This window comes from Salvelinus alpinus, chromosome 20 (genome assembly GCF_045679555.1).
Source record: "Salvelinus alpinus chromosome 20, SLU_Salpinus.1, whole genome shotgun sequence".
Taxonomy (NCBI): domain Eukaryota; kingdom Metazoa; phylum Chordata; class Actinopteri; order Salmoniformes; family Salmonidae; genus Salvelinus; species Salvelinus alpinus.
This window is the reverse complement of record NC_092105.1, coordinates 33,449,451-33,460,093: the sequence shown is the minus strand read 5'-3', so window position 1 is coordinate 33,460,093 and position 10,643 is coordinate 33,449,451. Positions and strand designations below refer to the sequence as shown.

The 10,643-nt window shown below is 45.3% G+C and overlaps 1 protein-coding gene across 4 annotated transcripts in view; it reads left to right on the top strand.

Annotated features, from left to right (window-relative positions):
- The first annotated feature begins 316 nt into the window (after window positions 1-316).
- Window positions 317-10,643, top strand: part of LOC139546693 (diacylglycerol kinase beta) — a 153,546-nt gene continuing 143,219 nt past the window's right edge. For all 4 annotated transcript variants that reach the window (XM_071355383.1, XM_071355384.1, XM_071355385.1 and 1 more), the window contains exon 1: window positions 317-956. The gene's annotated coding sequence lies outside the window, so the exon portion shown is untranslated. The remainder of the gene's footprint in view (window positions 957-10,643) is intronic.

The following is a 10,643-nucleotide window of genomic DNA, read 5'->3' as shown; positions in this document are numbered from 1 at the left end:
AATAATGCAGGATTTCTGTAAAATTAACATCAACTTGTGTGTGTGCGTTGCTGTGCATGTGTGTGATGATGGTTGTTTTTGAGTGGAAGAACCAGTTGAATTTTTCCATGAATTGTCTTTTCTAAGAAATGGCCTGCACAATAGGCCAATACATTGAAATGATATATTTGGAATTGTCTGAGATATACTACCAACACACAGGATGCACTGTGAGTGTGTGAGTGTGTGAGGGAGGGAGGGAGATGGGGAGGGAGAGGAAGAAGGGGAGGGGGAGAGGGAGAGGCACGAGCTCTAGTGGTTTACAGGGTAGGGGGGCTGGAGGCTCTGTGGCAAAGCAGTGTCGATAAGAGAGAGAGAGAGAGTGAGAGAGATAAAGAGAGAGATTGATGGAGAGAGCGGGAGAGTGAACAGCTCTATGTAAACAGGGTGTCAGAAAAGAAAGTGCAGGGACGTTTTCAGCCTGCTAAGGCTGGGAAAATAATCACATAGGATCTGCAAAGCAACACTCACTAGGGCAGAGAGAGAAACGGAGAGAAGAGAGAGAGAGGGAGGAAACCGAACAGAGAGAGTCGGTGACAGTGAGAGACAGAGAGCGAGAGAGAGAGACAGAGAGAGGAAGATATATAGCAACAGAGCAAAGGAGAGGAACTAAGCAAAAGGGAGAGAGAGGAAAAAAGCTGAATTCATTCAGGCTGAATGGGAGGGAGGGATGTTGCTACCTCTGCCGGGGCTGCAGTGCCTTTGCTGTGCCTCTCTGTGTAGCTGGAGCTGTGTTATGTAGCTGTGGCTCTGCTCTTTGTAGCTGTAGCTGCCTGTTTGTGTTGTGAGGCGCTCGCTGCTCTGCTCACGGGGGAAGGGAGAGCAACCCATACCCCGGGCAGCTTGGAACGGACTGCCTATCAAACCATACTGAAGGAACACACACACAGACAGCAAAACTACTGGGATGGGCAGAGGTATGGGACAAGCTATGATTCTCTGTATCTCATTCTCTGTCACTGTGTTTCTCTCTCTGTGTTTCTCTTATCTCCATGTTTCTCTCATTCTCTGTTTATCTCCATGTTTCTCTCTATCTCTTTTCGCAGACAATCATTGTCCATTGATTTTTACTTTCTGACCAGCCCTTGACCGCTTTCTCGCTCTCGCCATCTGTCCCTGTTTCGCTGGAATGTTTGTGTGTGTGTGTGAGTTTATTTGTCCTTCCATCTTGCCAAGTGCCTTTCACTTTCACTCATTCAGTTTTGTCCTAAGTAGCAGTGTGTGTTGATATCTTGGTTGTTGTGGTCAGTCTCTTAGTGAAAATGATACTAAAACTTGTTTCGGTCTAATGGGGGCCAGTGTGTGTGCTTGTGCTGATTGTGGATATGATGGATGTATGGGTAATATGGTGGTGCCATAAAGAAACACAGTTACTCTGTCATTCCAGACATATCAAGCAGGATTTATTTCTTATATATCTTATATTTAGCCATGCTGGATGATTTCTAAGACGGATAGTCATGTTTTGGACATATTTGTAGAATGCCTACACAAAAATATGGATGAACAGTAAGGGAGAGTGGGGTAAGTTGAGGCGAGAGTGGGGTAATTTGAGAGGAGAGAGGGGTAAGTTGAGAGGAGAGAGGGGTAAGTTGAGAGGAGAGTGGGGTAAGTTGAGAGGAGAGTGGGGTAAGTTGAGAGGAGAGTGGGGTAAGTTGAGAGGAGAGTGGGGTAAGTTGAGAGGAGAGAGGGGTAAGTTGAGAGGAGAGTGGGGTAAGTTGAGAGGAGAGAGGGGTAAGTTGAGAGGAGAGAGGGGTAAGTTGAGAGGAGAGAGGGGTAAGTTGAGAGGAGAGAGGGGTAAGTTGAGAGGAGAGTGGGGTAAGTTGAGAGGAGAGTGGGGTAAGTTGAGAGGAGAGTGGGGTAAGTTGAGAGGAGAGTGGGGTAAGTTGAGAGGAGAGTGGGGTAAGTTGAGAGGAGAGAGGGGTAAGTTGAGAGGAGAGTGGGGTAAGTTGAGAGGAGAGAGGGGTAAGTTGAGAGGAGAGAGGGGTAAGTTGAGAGGAGAGAGGGGTAAGTTGAGAGGAGAGTGGGGTAAGTTGAGAGGAGAGAGGGGTAAGTTGAGAGGAGAGTGGGGTAAGTTGAGAGGAGAGTGGGGTAAGTTGAGAGGAGAGTGGGGTAAGTTGAGAGGAGAGAGGGGTAAGTTGAGAGGAGAGAGGGGTAAGTTGAGAGGAGAGAGGGGTAAGTTGAGAGGAGAGTGGGGTAATTTGAGAGGAGAGTGGGGTAAGTTGAGAGGAGAGAGGGGTAAGTTGAGAGGAGAGTGGGGTAAGTTGAGAGGAGAGTGGGGTAAGTTGAGAGGAGAGAGGGGTAAGTTGAGAGGAGAGAGGGGTAAGTTGAGAGGAGAGTGGGGTAAGTTGAGAGGAGAGAGGGGTAAGTTGAGAGGAGAGTGGGGTAAGTTGAGAGGAGAGTGGGGTAAGTTGAGAGGAGAGAGGGGTAAGTTGAGAGGAGAGTGGGGTAAGTTGAGAGGAGAGTGGGGTAAGTTGAGAGGAGAGAGGGGTAAGTTGAGAGGAGAGTGGGGTAAGTTGAGAGGAGAGAGGGGTAAGTTGAGAGGAGAGAGGGGTAAGTTGAGAGGAGAGTGGGGTAAGTTGAGAGGAGAGTGGGGTAAGTTGAGAGGAGAGAGGGGTAAGTTGAGAGGAGAGAGGGGTAAGTTGAGAGGAGAGAGGGGTACGTTGAGAGGAGAGTGGGGTAAGTTGAGAGGAGAGTGGGGTAAGTTGAGAGGAGAGAGGGGTAAGTTGAGAAGAGAGTGGGGTAAGTTGAGAGGAGAGAGGGGTAAGTTGAGAGGAGAGAGGGGTAAGTTGAGAGGAAAATGGGGTAAGTTGAGAGGAGAGTGGGGTAAGTTGAGAGGAGAGAGGGGTAAGTTGAGAGGAGAGAGGGGTAAGTTGAGAGGAGAGAGGGGTACGTTGAGAGGAGAGAGGGGTAAGTTGAGAGGAGATTGGGGTAAGTTGAGAGGAGAGTGGGATAAGTTGAGAGGAGAGTGGGGTAAGTTGAGAGGAGAGAGGGGTAAGTTGAGAGGGGTAAGTTGAGAGGAGAGAGGGGTACGTTGGGCTATGTTTTACATTCAGCATCACTCCGTCAAGGGAAATGTAGTATTCTTTCTATCAAAGATATCTACATATATTTCAGGATGTTGTGTATCCCTGGAAATAATTAGAATTATTGTAAACATTACAGTTTTGAAAAAATTGCTTGTCCAAAATAAGTGGTCTCTTGGCACAACTTACCCCGGGTATGGGTAAATTGAGCAACAGCTCAGGGGAAGTTAAGCCGTCTACAAATTTCTGTACTGAATTAAATATTACCACTACAAAATGATCCATTTTGTGTATGGTTTTCCAGAAACAAGGGTGGCTCAACTTACCCCCTTTTTGTCATGGTTTATTTCTCACAAGAGCTTGTGTTGTGTGAAGAGTTGCATTCTCATAAATAAATTCTAATGTTGCACATTTTCACACATTAAAAAATATGTGAGACGGGTCGTGTGTCACAGATTTCCAGTCCTCCCCTCTGTTTGTCAAGGCTGTCACCGTTTACCTCAAGCTTCTCTCTCTCTCTCTCTCTCTCTCTCTCTCTCTCTCTCTCTCTCTCTCTCTCTCTCTCTCTCTCTCTCTCTCTCTCTCTCTCTCTCTCTCTCTCTCTCTCTCTCTCTCTCTCTCTCTCTCTCTCTCTCTCTCTCTCTCTCTCTCTCTCTCTCTCTCTCTCTCTCTCTCTCTCTCTCTCTCTCTCTCTCTCTCTCTCTCTCTCTCTCTCTCTCTCTCTGTGTGTGTGTGTGTGTACCATGTGATTCAGGCGCCAGACTTTGATCAAATCGAATCAGCACTCTTAATTACGCCTCATCATCCAATTACTGAAAGCAATGGTTATTCACGCCCGGACCGGATGCCTGATTCGCAGGATGCTTCTGTTCTTGCACGATACACCGAGTGAAGACCTGCCTGCCTACAGAGACTGAGGAGGAACGAGAGTCTCATTCACCACTAGCTAATTGACTATGCTGCTCACGTTCTCTGAGCTCAAATCAAATCAAATGTTATTGGTCACCTACACATGGTTAGTAGATGTTATTGCGAGTGTAGCGAAATGCTTATGCTTCTAGATCTGACAGTGCAGCAGTATCTAACAGGTAATATCTAACAATTCCACAACAAAACCTAATATCTAACAAATTCCACATCAAAACCTAATACACACAATCTAGTAAAGGAATGGGATGAGAATATATAAGTATAAAATATATGGATGAGCAGTGACAGATCGGCTAAGATGCAATAGATAGTCAAATATAGATCGTGAAGGATACAGTATACAGTATATACATATGCGATGAGTAATGTGAGATATGTAAACATTCTTAAAGTGGCATTAATAAAGTGGCTAGTGTTCCATTTATTAAAGTGGCCAACAAAAAATGGCATCCCAAATGGCTATTTTCTATGTGGTGCACTATATTTGCTTGGAGCCATACAGAAGTAGTGCACTGCCATTTGGGATTCAACCAAAGACATATGTTAAGCCTAGTTATCAGAAAAGGCAAAGATGCCCATCTGTAACCATATTATTAGAATGAGAGGTTCTATGTCCATTCTACTCATTTCTAATTGTGTGGTTACAGCTTATCATCTTTGCCTTTGAATGGAGAATCCTGTTCTACTCGTTCTAATTATATGGCTGTAACTAATGTTGGGTAACATGTTGTTGCTTTCTCTCTTGGGAAGTTTATCAATAGTCCTAGGTCAAATTAAGATAATGCAATGTCTGATAATGGTGATTTCATTACAAAGGTGGATAATAGTGATTTAATTTCAAACTATTACAGACTACAAAGGGAAGCACAGCCGAGAGCTGCCCAGTGACACGAGCCTACCAGAGGAGCTAAATAACTTCTATACTCGCTTCGAGGCAAGTAACAATCAAACATGCATGAGAGCATCAGCTGTTCCAGATGACCGTGTGATCACGCTCTCTGCAGCCGCTGTGAGTAAGACCTTTAAACAGGTCAACATTCACAAGGCCGCAGGGCCAGACGGATTACCAGGACGTGTACTCTGAGCATGCGCTGACCAACTGCCAAGTGTCTTCACTGACATTTTCAACCTCTCCCTGTCTAAGTCTGTAATATCAACATATTTCAAGCAGACCACCATAGTCCCTGTGCCCAAGAACACTAAGGTAACCTGCCTAAATGACTACCGATCCGTAGCACTCATGTCTGTAGCCATGAAATGCTTTGAAAGGCTGGTCATGGCTCACATCAACCCCATTATCCAAGAAACCCTAGACCCACTCCAATGTGCATACTGCACCAACAGATCCACAGATTATGCAATCTCTATTGTACTCCACACTGCCCTTTCACACCTGGACAAAAGGAACACCTATGTGAGAATGCTATTCATTGACTACAGCTCAGCGTTAAACACCATAGTGCCCTTAAAGCTCATCACTAAGCTAAGGACCCTGGGACTAAACATCTCCCTCTGCAACTGGATCCTGGACTTCCTGAAGGGCCGCCCCCAGGTGGTAAGGGTAGGTAACAACACATCCACCACCCTGATCCTCAACACGGGGGCCCCTCAGGGGTGCGTGCTCAGTCCCCTCCTGTACTCCCTGTTCACTCATGACTGCACGGCCAGGCATGACTCCAACACCATCATTAAGTTTGTTGATGACACAAAACTGACAATGATGAGACAGCCTATAGGGAGGAGGTCATAGACCTGACCGTGTGGTGCAAGGACAACAACCTCTCCCTCAACGAGATCAAGACAAAGGAGATGATTGTGGACTACAAGAAAAAGAAGACCGAACATGCCCCCATTCTCATCGATGGGGCCGTAATGGAGCAGGTTGAGAGCTTCAAGTTCCTTGGTGTCCACATCACCAACAAACTAACATGGTCAAGCACACCAAGACAGTCGTGAAGAGGGCACGACAAAACCCATTCCCGCACAGGAGACTGAAAAGATTTGGCATGGGTCCTCAGATCGTCAAAAGGTTTTACAGCTGCACCATTGAGAGCATCCTGACGGGTTGCATCACTGCCTGGTATGGTAACTGCTCGGCCTCCGACCGCAAGGCACTACAGAGGGTAGTGCGTACGGCCCAGTACATCACCATGACCAAGCTTCCTGCCATTCAGGACCTCTATACCAGGCGGTGTCAGAGGAAGGCCCTAAAAACTGTCAAAGACTCCAGCCACCCTAGTCATAGACTGTTCTCTCTGCTACCGCACGGCAAGCGGTACCGGTGCGCCAAGTCTAGGTCCACGAGGCTTCTAAACAGCTTTTACTTCCCAGCCTTAAGACTCCTGAACATCTAATCAAATGGCTACCCAGACTATTTGCATCCCCCCCACGCTGCTTCTACTCTCTGTAATTATCTATGCATTGTCCCTTTAACTCTATCTACATGTAAATATTACCTCAATTACTTTGTCACCGGTGCCCCCGCACATTGACTCTGTACTGGTACCCTCTGTATATAGCCCCGCTATTGTTATTTACTGCTGCTTTTTAATTATTTGTTATTCTTATCTCTTACTTTTTTAAATATATTTTCTTAAAACTGAATTGATGGTTTTAAGGGCTTGTAAGTAAGAATTTCACTGTAAGGTGAAATACCTGTTGTATTCGGCGCATGTGACAAATAATATTTGATTTGATTTGTCAAAAAAGTCAAGTGTAATTGGACACAACAGTCGTAACTCGTGGTTTATATGTTTCTCTTGGGTACTCGATCTAATGTGGAGTCGTGCTGAATTATCGAGTTAGTTATTGCTTTTGTAATGAATAACCCATCCTGTGAATTTTTATATTCAGATACTCTACATGACTAAATCTAAATGATGTTTTCATGTTCCATAAAAACCCTCTTACCTCTGATGTACAGGTGTTCATTTTCATCATATAAATGTTTGCCTCTCAGTCTGGTTGTCTCCCAGCCCCAGGTCTCTTCAGAACCAGCCCTCCCAATGCTGGAGCTGGTCAGAAGGGATAAGGAACAACCCGAGTCTGGGATGTGAACGGGCCTGGTCTTGCTTGCCCATGCATGGCCTTTAGTATCTAGTACAGTATACTGTAGCTTGGCTTCACCACCACCATGACAGGCACAGTTCCACAATTTCATACCAATCCCCCTGTTGCCATGACACCCAGCAGCCCCTCCATAAATACTTGTGGTATTTCTGAGCCTCCCCCCGCCCTCAAGAGAATAGAGAGCCCTAACAGCCTGGCTGTGGAGCTCTGATGCTTTCTCAGCTAAGGAGGTGCACAGGGGGGAGAAAGCTGAATAAAAACAGTCAAGCTACATTTTGTGTGATGAGGAGTTAGGGGAGGCACTAAGTGCAAGATCCTATTTAGAAAGATGACGAAGATGAGTTGTGATTACATGGATGAGAGGTGCTAATTTTGTGTTTGTCTCGGATCAAGAAGAAGGATTGTGTGTGAGTGTGTGCGTGTGAGCGTTAGCGTGCATTTCTGCATGCATGCCTTGTGTGTGTGTGTTTGCGCATGCGTGCATGTGTGTGTTTGACTGTTTCAGCATCCTGTCTGACGTACCGACAGAGCAAATCATGGACAAATACCATTTATGGGCAAAGTCCAAGCTCCCTCAGTCCAGGGCCCTAAGTTCTCTCACTAAACGAACAGGAGATGAAAGATTTGACTTGCCTTTGGTCTGTACCCCTTTCCTCACGTCTTGTCAGAACATCTAATGAAATTCAGTCAAACCTCCAATCCACAGTTATCGGCACAAGAGTGATGAGCTGCTATACTGTAGCTGATAATGAGCCTGGCTGAGTCAGGAAGGACGATCAAAGAGCAGGGCTCAAGTGGTTCAATCCCTATTAGACTGACCTGTATACCCTACTACACCTCAGTGGGCTGCTGGATGCTCAATTAATAAGGCATGATGCTTTTTCCTCTGTGTTTCAATCCGGGTGTGTGTGTCATTCAAATGTACTATTAGTCCCATTCAAATTGAGTTATGGCAAGGCAGTTCATAGAGCTTCATAGAACTGATCCTAGATCGATGACTGTGAACGTTTGAGAATAAGCTAAGATATTACATATTTTAAGGTGTTGCCTATGTGGTCTTCACAATGATGAAGAACACACATGCAAAGCAGGTGGCACCCAAATAAACAGTAGGGGATTGCAGGTGTGTGGAGGTTAGACCCATTCCTTATGGATGGATGTTCACAGTGACCTTATAGGTTCAGGGTCAGTGCATATCAGAGATAATTGCTTGCTAGTGTTCTTTAGCTATGATACCTGAAAATGTATATTCTATAGAAGAATCTCTGACATTCTTCTATGGAGCATTGATTTTTTGGTGAGTAGCTGTTTGAGGCTCAGCATTTTAGTCTTGTAGACCGTAAGCAATGTGCAGCAGAAGACTACAGAGAAACTGTTCTATAATCAAAAAAAGGTTTATCTTTATTCCTTCTTTGCATTGCTTTAAACACTAAGTGGACTACAAAATTGCAGTTTAGTATTTAGTATTCAGTTGTTTGGAGTTTGGGCTGTGATGCTGCAACCTGCAGGCCAGGCAGACACAGGCTGTTGTGTTGTGTGGTAGTTCAAGCTTAACCGTTTTTTATTAAGGATGTTTTGCTCAGAAAGTCATCTGGACCTCCAGCTTGTCTGTAAACAGAAACTGCCTTTAGATTTTAGGTGCAACTGCCATGACAACTGCCAGTCAAAATTCCTTCCTCAACCATCTGTAATTTTCTTTCCTCGATTGCACTCTCACACACTAAGATCATTAGGGTTATGGAAAGGGTTCATGTCAATTCCATTCAGTCAAGTCAGGAAGAATTTTCCTCATTCAGTGTGTTTATTGAATTGGCTGAATTTAAATTAATTTGACCCTTACCCTGGTTACAGTCGGAAGCCTTTGACACAGTGACACTTCGGTTCAACATTTGCTTGTCCTCTTTCCTGAGTGCCCCACTGTTGACATGGTTTTCTTTTGTTACCCAGTAAATGGGTTATGTTTTTTCCAGACAAGCAGTTATTCATATTTCTGTTGACATACGGACCTGTTTAATATCTGTAGCCCCTGTACTCAGCTCTCTTCCCTACACACACACAGGCACATAATACCAAGTGGAATAAATAGACAGTGAGTTGGCTATACAGATAACTTGGCTATACAGTATACAAAGGGTACCAGTGCCGAGTTGACTGGCAGGGATACGAGGTCATTGACTAATGATTAGAGCATTGGGCCAGTAACCGAAGGGTCGATGGTTCAAATACCCCAGCCGACGAGGTGAAAACCTGCCGATGTGCCCTTGAGCAAGGCACTTAACCCTAATTTGCTCCAGTGGCACCATGCTACTATGGCTGACCCTGTAAAATAACACATTGCACAGCATCTATCTGGTGTACAAAACATCAGGAACACCTGCTCTTTACATGACATTGACTAACCAGGTGAAAGCTATGACCCTTTATTGATGTCACCTGTTAAATTCACTTCAATCAGTGTAGATGAAGGGGAGGAGACAGGTTAAAGAATGATTTTTAAGCCTTGAGACAATTGAGACATGGATTGTGTATGTGTGCCATTCAGAGGGTGAATGGGCAAGACAAAAGGCTTAAGTGCCTTTGAATGGTAGTAGGTAGAAGGTGCCAGGTACACCGGTTTGAGTGTGTCAAGAAATGCAACGCTTCTGGGTTTTTCACTCTCAACAGTTCCTGTGTGTATCAAGAATGGTCCGTCACCCAAAGGACATCCAGACAACTTGACACATCTGTGGAAAGCATTGGAGTCAACACAGGCCAGCATCCCTGTGGAACGCTTTCAACAGCTTGTAGAGTCCATGCCCCAAATTAATTGAGGATGTTCTGAGGGCAAAAGGCGGTGCAACTCAATATTAGGAATGTGTTCCTAATGTTTTGTACACTAAGTGTATGTGACAATAAAACATTTTATTCATATATTTTTTGGTAGGGATAAAGTGACTAGGCAACAGGATAGATAATAAACAGTAGCATTTAGTATTTAGCAGTCTTATGGCTTGGGTGTAGAAGCCGTTATGTTTTAGACTTGGTACATCGGTACCGCTTGCCGTGCGGTAGCAGAGAGAACAGTCTATGACTTGGGTGGCTGGAGTCTTTGACAATTTTTAGAGCCTTCCTCTGATACCACCTTGTATAGAAGTCATGGATGTCAGCTCGGCCCCAATGATGTACTGGGCCATGCGCAATACACTCTGTAGCGCTTTGTGGTCGATTGCCAAGCAGTTGCGATACCAAATGGTGATGCAGCCAGTCAAGATGCTCTCAATGGCGCAGCTGTAGAAATTTTTGACGATCTGAGGGCCCATGCCAAATCTTTTCAGACTCCTGATGGGAAAGAGGCGTTGTCGTGCATTCTTCACGACTGAGTTGGTGTGTGTGGACCATGATAATTCCTTAGTGATGTGGACACCGAGGAACTTGAAAATCTCGACCCGCTCCACTACAGCCAGTGTGGATGGGGATGTGCTTGGCACTCCGTTTCCTGTAGTCCACGATCAGCTCCTTTGCTGAGGTTGTGGGACTGCCAGGTCACTGACTTCCTCCCTATATGCTGTCTCATCGTCGTCGGTGATCAAGCCAACCACC